We start from the raw sequence: 10,222 nt of genomic DNA on the forward strand, positions 1-10,222 counted from the left end.
CCACATGTTTTGTGGTACCTGCTTAATTATATATTTTTGTTTAATTATTATCTAAAATAACTAATAATTTTATTCAAAATAACTAAACTTTTTCAAATAAAACTAAAATTGATGGGCAAATTCATTTCTTAATAATCAAAATAAGATAAATGCATTAAGGTAGAACCTTTAGCCAACAACAATTAACTGGAAAAAAATTAACAAAGACAACATCAAATATTTTTTTTTCAAAATGAAGAAAATAAAACACATAAAGTCAGACAACTGAATACTACAGTAGAAATATGCTTCTTTTAATTAAAGATTATTGTTAATGTATGAACCATAAACACTGGTAGTAGAGGTGGTAGAGGAGGTGATGGAAGGCATGTTATTGGTGATGGCAAGATAACCAGTTGGTTGCTGGTGATAGTTATAGTGGTCTATGAAAGGAATTATAGCATGTCCCCCGGCATAACCCACATTTTGTGCCAGCATCATATCATTAAATGAGTTTTCTTGATTCAGATACTGATTAGAATTCAGATCTAAATTCAAAGTCATGTTATGATTTAAATCCGAATTCAAATCATGAATCCAAGTCATGCTATTGTAGACTTCTTCTTGAATATGACCATAAAAATCATGTGAAGTATGATATTGAACCGGTTCTTGCAGATTTTGGTTCATATTCATATTTTGGTATGGAATATGAGCACAAAACTCTCTAGCAGCACTTATCGCGTCTGTATTCACATCAACAGAAAAATCTGCAACAGCAGGTGGATTTATATCCGCAACTCCAATAGGAAGAGGAGGGAAAGAAGAAGACTCACCATTTTCTACAAGACTTTGCATCCTTTGAGTAAGCTGATTGATATATTGATCAATATAGCGATGCAAATCGTGAAGGTCTTTTGCACCATAATGATACTTTGACATCTTTCCTTCAAGACAATCAAACATAAATCGTTTAACTTGTAACTCCTGATTCTCAGCAGCCAGTTTGTCTACTTGCTCTTTTATTTTGGTAATCTGCTCCCGCAAATACGTATCTTGATCCATCATCTTTTTGGTTCTTGTTGCCATCGGGATCTCCATAAACTTCATAGCCACCTCTTGTGCACCTTCCTTTGACGGCCAAACCTCTGGTACCGCCTGATACGGACTGTAGATGACCCCACAAGCTTGGACACCACAAAGAGTTGTCAACTCGTGAAGTTTCTTCATTATCCCTTTCTTCCTCTTCATGAATGTCTTTTTTCTTGATCTCTCATTCGCTATCAAAGATAATTTCAATTTCCTCATTATCTTTATTTTTATTTTGTATGATTTGTCAAGTTTGTTGGCACAAAGACTGTTTATATAGCAACGAAAGGGTTTCTCTACTCATTAGGTTTCTTATCACTAAGTCCAAATTACAGGCAATAAATCTTTTATTAATTTACAATGTGTTTATCTATATATAGAACCTTATATTCTTGTGTGTAGTTGGTGCATTATCATTAGCTTATTACTTAATATAATATAAAATATTATATATATATATACATATAAGTTATTTTTATTATTAAAACTAATTTATCTAACTCTCTTTTTTTTACTTTTAATAATATATTTTAATATATCTAGAACGCGCGGTTAGTAATATAAAAATATCTTTATGAATAAAATTTGATTAAATTTGAATTAATAATAAATATAGAAAAAAATATATATTAGATATCATATCTTTACGGGCGTTGACCAGCCATTTTCATTTAAAAATAAATCTTATTAGCTAATTATGAGAAGTAATATAGCTGGTATGAGATATTTCATTTTGAAAAAATTACTAAACTAGCGCAAATATTTTGGTTTATTACTAGACTAGCACATATAAAGTTTTACTTACTCGAATAGTACTAATTTGTTGTAAAAAGACACTAAACCATGTATTTAATTTCGTAACTATAGAAGTGTCATTTTCATTTAAAAAATAGAAAATGAATAATATAAACGACACAATGAAAGATTAAACCCTAAACAAGAGTAGAAATCAAATAGTCGTTTTTGTCGTTTGAGCCGGAAATAGTGATTCTAGTGGCTTTTGTCAACAATTCTGATAAGATTAATTTAAGAAGATTATCTGTTCAATAAATTATGATGATTTTGATGTGGTATGATTTGGGAACTAAAGAACGAACTTGTTGATAGGTATCAAATTGACAATGACAATGGAGGCGAGGCAAATTCTAAAAAAATGTTTGTGAAGAGTAAAAGGAAGTGGGAAAGAAAAGGAAGAGTCCACTTGAAAGTTCCTGGGTCGACTGCAAAGTTTGTGGGTGGACAACAAAGTTTCAGATTATTTCAAGTTTTTTCCAAGTTTCATGGCTCTTATCTGAGAGTTGAATTGCCATTAATTGCTTTTCAGGAAGTGCATCATTGATTGGAATCTCATTGTCAGTCCTCATTCTTGATAGATGATCAGCTACTCCATTTTCAGTATAATTCTTATCTTTAATCTCCAAATCAAACTCTTGAAGTAACAATATCCATCTCAATAGTCTTAGTTTAGCATATTTCTTTGCTAAGAGATGTCTCAATGCTGCATGATCAGTATGAACAATAACTTTTGAACCCACCAAGTATGATCTGAACTTTTCAAATGCAAAGACAATAGCAAGTAACTCTTTCTATGTTGTAGCATACTTGACTGGAGCTTCATCTAAGTTTCTACTTGCATAGTATATTACATGTAACTTCTTGTCTTTTTTTTGACCAAATACTGCTCCAACTGCATAATCACTAGCATCACACATGATTTCAAATGGCAAATTCCAATGTGGAGCTTGAACTATTGGGGCACTAACCAACTCTTCTTTTATCTTCTTGAAAGTTTGAAGACACTCCTCATCAAATTCAAATGTCACTTCTTTACACAACAATCTTGTAAGAAATAGCAATCTTGGAGAAGTCTTTAATAAACCTTCTATAAAACCCAGCATGGCCTAAGAAGCTTCTTATTTCCTTGACTGGTGGTGCTAGATTGGTCATCACATCAATCTTAGCTCTATTAACTTCAATGTCTTTCTCTGAAATCTTATGCCCCAACACAATTCTTTCTTTCACCATGAAGTGACACTTTTCCCAATTTAAAACAAAATTGGTTTCTTCACATCTCTTTAAGACCCTGCAAAGGTTAGAGAGACATCCATAAGGTTATATGGAAAAATAATATCCATATACAGAGAAGTCATCCATAAGTATCTCAACCACATTTTCTATAAGGTATGAGAAAATGGACATCATACACCGCTCAAAAGTAGCAGGTGCATAACATAATCCAAATGGCATTCTCCGATAAGCGAAGATACCATAAGGACATGTAAATGTGGTTTTCTCTTGGTCATTGGGGTGAATTGGAATTTGAAAGAAACCAGAATATCCATCAAGAAAGCAATAATGACTATGGTTAGCTAACCTCTCTAACATTTGATAAATAAATGGTAAAAGGAAGTGATATTTTCTAGATGCAGCATTAAGTTTCCTATAATCAATACACATGCGATGTCCAGTTATAGTTCTAGTAGGAATTAACTCATCTTTATCATATTTAACAACAGTGACTCCTCCTTTCTTTGGCACCACATGTACAAGTGAAACCCATGTACTATTTGATATAGGATATATGATACCAGCATTAAGAAGCTTAAGAATCGCTTTCCTCACCACATCTCTTAGGTTAGGATTTAACCTTCTTTGTGGTTCAATGGAAGTCATTGATTCATCATCTAAATGAATCCTATGCATGCAAAGAGTTTTCTTTAATATTATCAAATGAATAACCAATAACTACTCTCCTATACTTTTTTAATTCACCTAGAAGAGTAACAGTTTCTTGTTCACTAAATTCTTCAATGATAATAACTGGATAAGTAGAGTTTGTACCAAGAAAAGCATACCTTATCCCCTTAGGGAGTGGTTTAAGTTCAATCTTGGGTGCTTTAAGCTCAGTCCAATCTTCATTTGAGTCTACTTCAACTGAACACACCACTTGCTCTTTTAACTCAAGGAAACCTCCATCATCACTAGAAGGCTTTTGAGAGTCAAGAATCTTCTCATACCCTTCACTATCTTGCTTAAGTAAACAAAACTCTCCTTTTTTAATAGTCAAAGTGCTTTGGAGCTCATCTTCTATGGCTAGATCTTCTAAAAGCTCATCAGCTAAAGCATCCATCCTCTCAATGTAGAAAACTTGACCATCAATTGTAGGTTTTCTCATTCCCTTGTTCATGTCAAAAGTTAAAGCTTCCTTTCCTAAATTCAAATGAATCTTCCCTCTCTCCACATCAATCATTGTTCCTGCAGTTCTTAAGAATGGGCACCCCAAAATAAGCGGGTCATTTGGTTCTTCATCCATCTCTAGTACCACAAAGCCTATTGGGATCTCAAAATAGCCAACCATCACTGGCAAGTCTTCAAGCATTCCAACTGGTGTTCTAGCAGACCTATCCGCAAGAACAAGTGTGATCGGACATTGTTTGTAGCGAGTGAAACCCAATCTTTTGGCAACCGGGAGAGGCATCAGGCTCACACTATCCCCACGAACACAAAAACAATGGCTAAAAGATAAAGGTCCCTATGAACAAGGAAGAGTGAAACTATCAGGATCATCAAGCTTCTTTGCTACTACTTGTTTTGAATGATAGCATTACACTCATGGGTTAAGATAACCATTCCTTGTAGAGCTCTCTTCTTCTCCATAAATGCATTGTTGAGGAACTTGTTGTATGATGGGTTCAGCAAGAACGCATCAATTAGTGGCATTGTGGCATTGTAATAGCAACATCTTTCATTTGTGCATCAAACATAGCTCTATACTTGTCCACTTGTTGTTTCTTAAACTAACCAGGAAATGGCAATCTTGGCTCATAAGATGGAAGCACAATTAGATTCTCTTGGGCAGCCACTTGACTCTTCTTGGAAACTCCATTAATGATCTTGTCTTGCTTAGGATCATCTACCACTTTACTCTTCCCTTTGTCAACCACAACCTCTTCAGCTTCTATGTCTTTACCACAATCTTGCTCTATCAACTCATCCTCATCTTCAATCTCAACCACTACCTCCACTTATTTAGGCTCAATGTCCCTATGGAGCTCTTGTGTAGGCAACTTCTTATCACTTCTCTGTCTTATGGCATTGATATACTCTTTTGGGTTCGGTTCCGGTTTTCTTGGTAGTGATCCCGTTGGTCGTGTTGTAGAAGAGGAAGTTTGTCCATGGACTTGTGTTTGCAACCTCTCCATCTTATCATTTAGCTCACCATAGACGTTTTTTCAACCTTGGTGTGCATAACTTTCATTTGAGTGGCAAGCTCAATAGCATTTCTTCCTTGGCCCTAGAGTATCTGGCGAAGTAGAGCATTAATATCCTGTCCATGGTCTTGAGGGTGTGGTAAACTCATTTAGGGTTGACGTTGGGGATATGTTTGAGGCTTAGGTTGGTAGTTCGCTTGAGTTTTAGGTTGATAGTTAGGCTGGGAGGGAAAACCGAGAGGCTTTTGTGGCAGATAAGTTTGATCTTTTGGGTTCTCCACATTAGTACTGCGGTAAGGGAGGTTTGGATGGTTGCGGTAGTTCATTTTGAACTTGCTGTACCCTTGGTCACTAACATAATTGATTCTTGTCCCTCAACAATAGTCTCCATACCCTCTTGATAACCTTGATAAAGTTCACACTCATTGACATAATGAATTGGCTTTTGATTCGCAAGAATCATCTTATCCATCTAATTATTCAACGTCTTGATTTCCTTGCGGTGCAGCTCATTCATGTCAGTATGATTCCTTGGAGTTCTATCATAGTCCTACCCATAATTCTCCTCACTTTGTGCAAGATTCTCAACCAACAACATCCCTTGTTCTGGATTTTGACCCAAGAAGTTTCCATTGCTTGTTGTGTCAAGAAGCATTCTGTATTTAGGAAAGATTCCTCGGTAGAGTGTACTCAACTGTGACTCTTTGGAGAAACCATGATGTGGAAATTGAGATATGTATCCTTTGAATCTCTCACAAGCTTTACAAAAACTCTCATTAGATCGCTGAGCAAAACTGGATATCTCATTGCGAAGGCAAGTTGTTCTTGCAGTAGAGAAGAACTTTGATAAGAAAGCCTTCTTGCATTGATCCCAAGATGTAATGGTGTTATTAGACAGATTCTATTCCCATAAGTGAGCTTTGTCTCGAAGAGATAATGGGAAGAGGCAGAGCTTGAAGGCGTCTTCCGAAATGCCGTTTATTTTAACAGTTCCACAAAACCGATCAAACTGATCCAAGTGATTAAGTGGGTCTTCCATCGCCAAACCATGAAACTTTGACCCTTGCACCATGTTGATAAGACTGGCCTTGATCTCAAAGTGATTTTTCTCCACTGGTGGAGCTCTAATACCAATGTGGTGGCCATTGATGCTTGGCGCATCATAGGCTTCAATCAGTGGTGCTTGTCTTGGCGCATGGTGAGGAGCTCCCTCATCATTGACTAGATCATGTCCATTATGACCATCAGCGGGAGGAGCATTCTGTTCCATAGCTTGTCTTTCTAATCGTCGATTCTCTCGTTCAAAACGGTAAATGCCGTCAACACGCTCGATCAAATCTGCTTAGCCTTGACTTCTCAAGTTTATACACCCTGCAAAACAGAATTCAAAACACTAAAGCAAACCAAATAAACAACAATGTAAAGTACATGTTTAGGCTCAAACGAAGTTGAAATCCAAATGGTGAAATCTAATGCAAATGGGCAACAATGCCAAATTGATGTAGTATATTGCTATCAATTAAATTATCGGACCTCATTTTGCAATGATTAACACACTAGGAATTCACAAAGCTGCTTAATCTAATCTTAACCATAAACTCCATAACCTAACTCCTAAATCATCCTAATCTACCAAAACCCAACGATTCTAAAAGACTACTCACTCATGATCATGATAAGACAAAGGTTTAAGCTTTGATCTTTGTAAAATTATAATTAGAGATTGTAGATTAGAAGAAACGAAAAAGAGATTACTAATGAAAACTTAAAAGTACGCAAACCTAGAATACGCGAGTTTAAGAACCCTAAAAGCTGCTAAATAAAAGATAAGCTCTCTTCTTAATAGGTTTAATGTATTTATAGGAAAATAGAAAAGAACTGGGAAAACTCGGGACAAACCGGATCAAACCCGGATCAAAGTTGAACCAAGTGCAGACTAGGCGGCTACGGGGAAGGCTTGATCAAAGCTGCAGACCCAAGCCTTGAAACAGGGGCTAGCCGTTTATTCGTTCTGGTCTCGGAGGGTCAACTGGCGTCTCGGTCTTGGTCTGGCCGAAGCAAGACACCAAAGGAGAGCTACGGGGTGGGCTTGAACGAAAGGGGAGACCGCGTATTCCATCTGGAGTTCCATTCGGGAAAGTGAAACGGGTAAGGCTTGGTCGAAGGATAAGGCCGAAGGAGCGACACGACCACCACTTGACCAAAGGGAGTAGCCGCGTATTGCATCTGGACTCTTGCTCCAAACTCAGCTTGGGATGCAGGACAACAGCGGAGTTTGGACCCGGCGGTAGGAGCTAACCGAAGGACTGCCGTGGTTGATGTTTGGCCAAAGGGCTAGGCCGCTTATTTGTTCTGGTCTTGACGTGAGAAGTGGCTTCAGTCGCTCGTTGGCTAAAGGGCGACACCGAAGGAGCTACAGACATGGTCTGGCCGAAGGATCTGGTCACCTATCTGTTCTAGAACTTTGACACTTCTCCACTTCACTCTTCTATGCTTCTTTTGCACCAAATCAAGTCCCAATCCTCCAAAAGTGGTGAGGTTACTCCAAGAACCTGAGAAACAAACTACTAGATGTAAATGCCCCTAAAACAACCTAGAAAGATTATCCAACAAAACAAGGCAAAACCAAGTCTTAAAATCCAACAAAAACACAAAATATCAAGACGTTCTCCGACTCGAGCGCACCCTCAATGTCTCCAACCTTGCGACTCTACCACACCATCTCCAACCATGCAACTCAACCGCTATGGCTGGAAGAGACAACCTCCCACTCTGTCAGACCAAGTATGGAGGATCCAAGGACGAACGCAAAGCCCAACTGGAAGAGGACGACATGCGACTCAACCAACCTGATTCCTGTATCGTTTATCTATTTTGTCATTTTGTGGTTTAGGATTTTCAACTTTTTCTATAAATACACTATTATGTCTTTACCCAAAGGACACTACTTTTATCTTAGAGTTTATGAGTAGCCACCAAAACATTTTCTGAGTTTGTATTCCAAATTTCTCCTAATCTATTTAGAATTTGAGCTTGTTTCTTTAATCAATCTTGTTACTTAGATTATTATCTATCTAATCATGCTTGTTTTAATGTTTTCTGGGTTTGTGTTTCTTGGTGATGATGATTTATGGGTTTGAGTCGTGTTAGTGTTCTTGAGGATGGGATAGATTAGGTGGAGAATCTTAATATATAGGGTGTTTAAGTTTAGATTTGAATGTTTCTCTTTTGGATTAGGATTCTCTTACTGTTCATATGGGATTAGAACTTAGGCATTTTCCACACCCACAAGGCAAAAGAGTTGCATTCATAGTCTAATTGATTAGATGTCTAGGGTGTTTTTTTGACATGAATGAACTTGTTTGTAATGCCTGCTTGATTATGTTTCTCTGACAAGAGTTAGGTTTGGAAGTGATTGAGTCTGTGTAGCTTCTATCAAGAGATTGAATTAGCTAAGTTGTGATGTTCATTGTCTAGGAATAGCTTGATTGTGGTTTGTTAAACACTCTATATACTAAGTGACTCCGCCTACATCAATTACTCTCATCCTTATGACCTCTATCGTTCTAATTGTTATTTGAGATTTGAGATTTTCTTGCTCTTGTTCTATAGTTTATGTTCCAACTCGTTTCTCCTTTTACTTATGCATGTTAGCATATGTTTTGTTGTCTATTTCTGTTTTTGCATTCAGTTTACTCTAGGTTGTTAGACAAACAAATTTTCTTTGAATCTAGCTTAACTTGTGACTGCTTAATTGCATCTTAAGTGATTAGCATCATCCCATTTGGATTGACACCTTCTGTACTAAAACTGCATAAAGTTAATTGAACATGCTAGGATAGAGTAAAATCTTAGTATCATAAGTCTCAAAGATGAGATTCGAAACTTCTGCTTGGCAATATATATGTGGGTGGATGGATGTACTGTAGTTGACTTTTGTGCATGTTTTCTTGAACATAATCCTTCCAAAAATGGCTTAAGAAGGTTTTGTCCCTGTCAGAGACAATGTAGGCAGGAAACCCACTGAACATATGAAACTGACTTTCTTTGTGGTGTACGAATGAATGATGTATGAAATGATGATGTATGGAATGAATAGAAGTCAGGGTGTTTCAATTCCCCTTATGCAGTTGCAGTATAAGAGGTGTCAATCCTATCTGAGTGATTGTGAACAATTAAGATGTGCATATGAGTCTAAGTCAAGCCAATTGTAAAGATTGTTTGTCAATAACAATCCTAAAATGAGATATGAAATGCAGAAAGTAAAAACAACTAGAACAGGATACTAAATGCAAACAGAACAAACAACTTGAAGCTATAATGAAACTAGAACAAAGATAGAAACTATGCTAATGGACTAATGCAAGACAAGTAATGAACATGAAACTACGTGAATGCAATGGAAATGAAACAGGAATGAAACAAGACAATCACAAATCAAAAACACAAGTTCTGGGGATGAACTCGAGCAGCACTCGACCGAGTGTAGGTCGAGTGGGTGGTCGAGCTAGACTTAAACGTGAAAACAGAGCAACACAAGAAAAACAGAGCAAAGCTAAAACCAATCAAACAACAAACAAGCAATGATATTTAGACTAGGATTTCAATAAACAAAGAAGGCCTTGAGGAGGGATTCATGGTCTGAGCTAATCATTGTGGTTATCTAACTTGGTCAACAAATCTCAAGCAAACTTTGAGCTGATCTCTAGACATACTATTCTAATACGTGTTTAATCCACTCTCATGGCAAGAAACAATCAAACCTATGCAATTCTAGACTTGTTCTCACAAAGAAAAGAATCTACACAAGCAGGCATTAAGCAATACATCTCAAACCAAACAAGACTCCTAATCTCTTAGCAAGCCTAATGGTAAGCTCTAGATCTAGCCTTATCTATGCTCCTTAGACATTGGTGTGATGCTAAGATGCTTGAAATCAAACC

At 36.9% G+C, this 10,222-nt stretch overlaps 1 non-coding gene and 1 pseudogene across 1 annotated transcript; one reads left to right on the forward strand and one right to left on the reverse strand.

The window, feature by feature from the left end:
* Positions 1–297: 297 nt before the first annotated feature.
* Positions 298–1,287, reverse strand: LOC104774083 (agamous-like MADS-box protein AGL36 pseudogene; annotated as a pseudogene).
* Positions 1,288–5,989: 4,702 nt separating this feature from the next.
* LOC147939903 (small nucleolar RNA R71) lies at positions 5,990–6,096 on the forward strand. Its single transcript, XR_015564882.1, has one exon. It is a non-coding gene; the product is annotated as a small nucleolar RNA R71 (small nucleolar RNA).
* The last annotated feature ends 4,126 nt before the right edge of the window (positions 6,097–10,222 follow it).

Source organism: Camelina sativa, chromosome 8, assembly GCF_030686135.1.
Source record: "Camelina sativa cultivar CO46 ecotype springtype chromosome 8, ASM3068613v1".
Classification (NCBI taxonomy): Eukaryota; Viridiplantae; Streptophyta; class Magnoliopsida; order Brassicales; family Brassicaceae; genus Camelina; species Camelina sativa.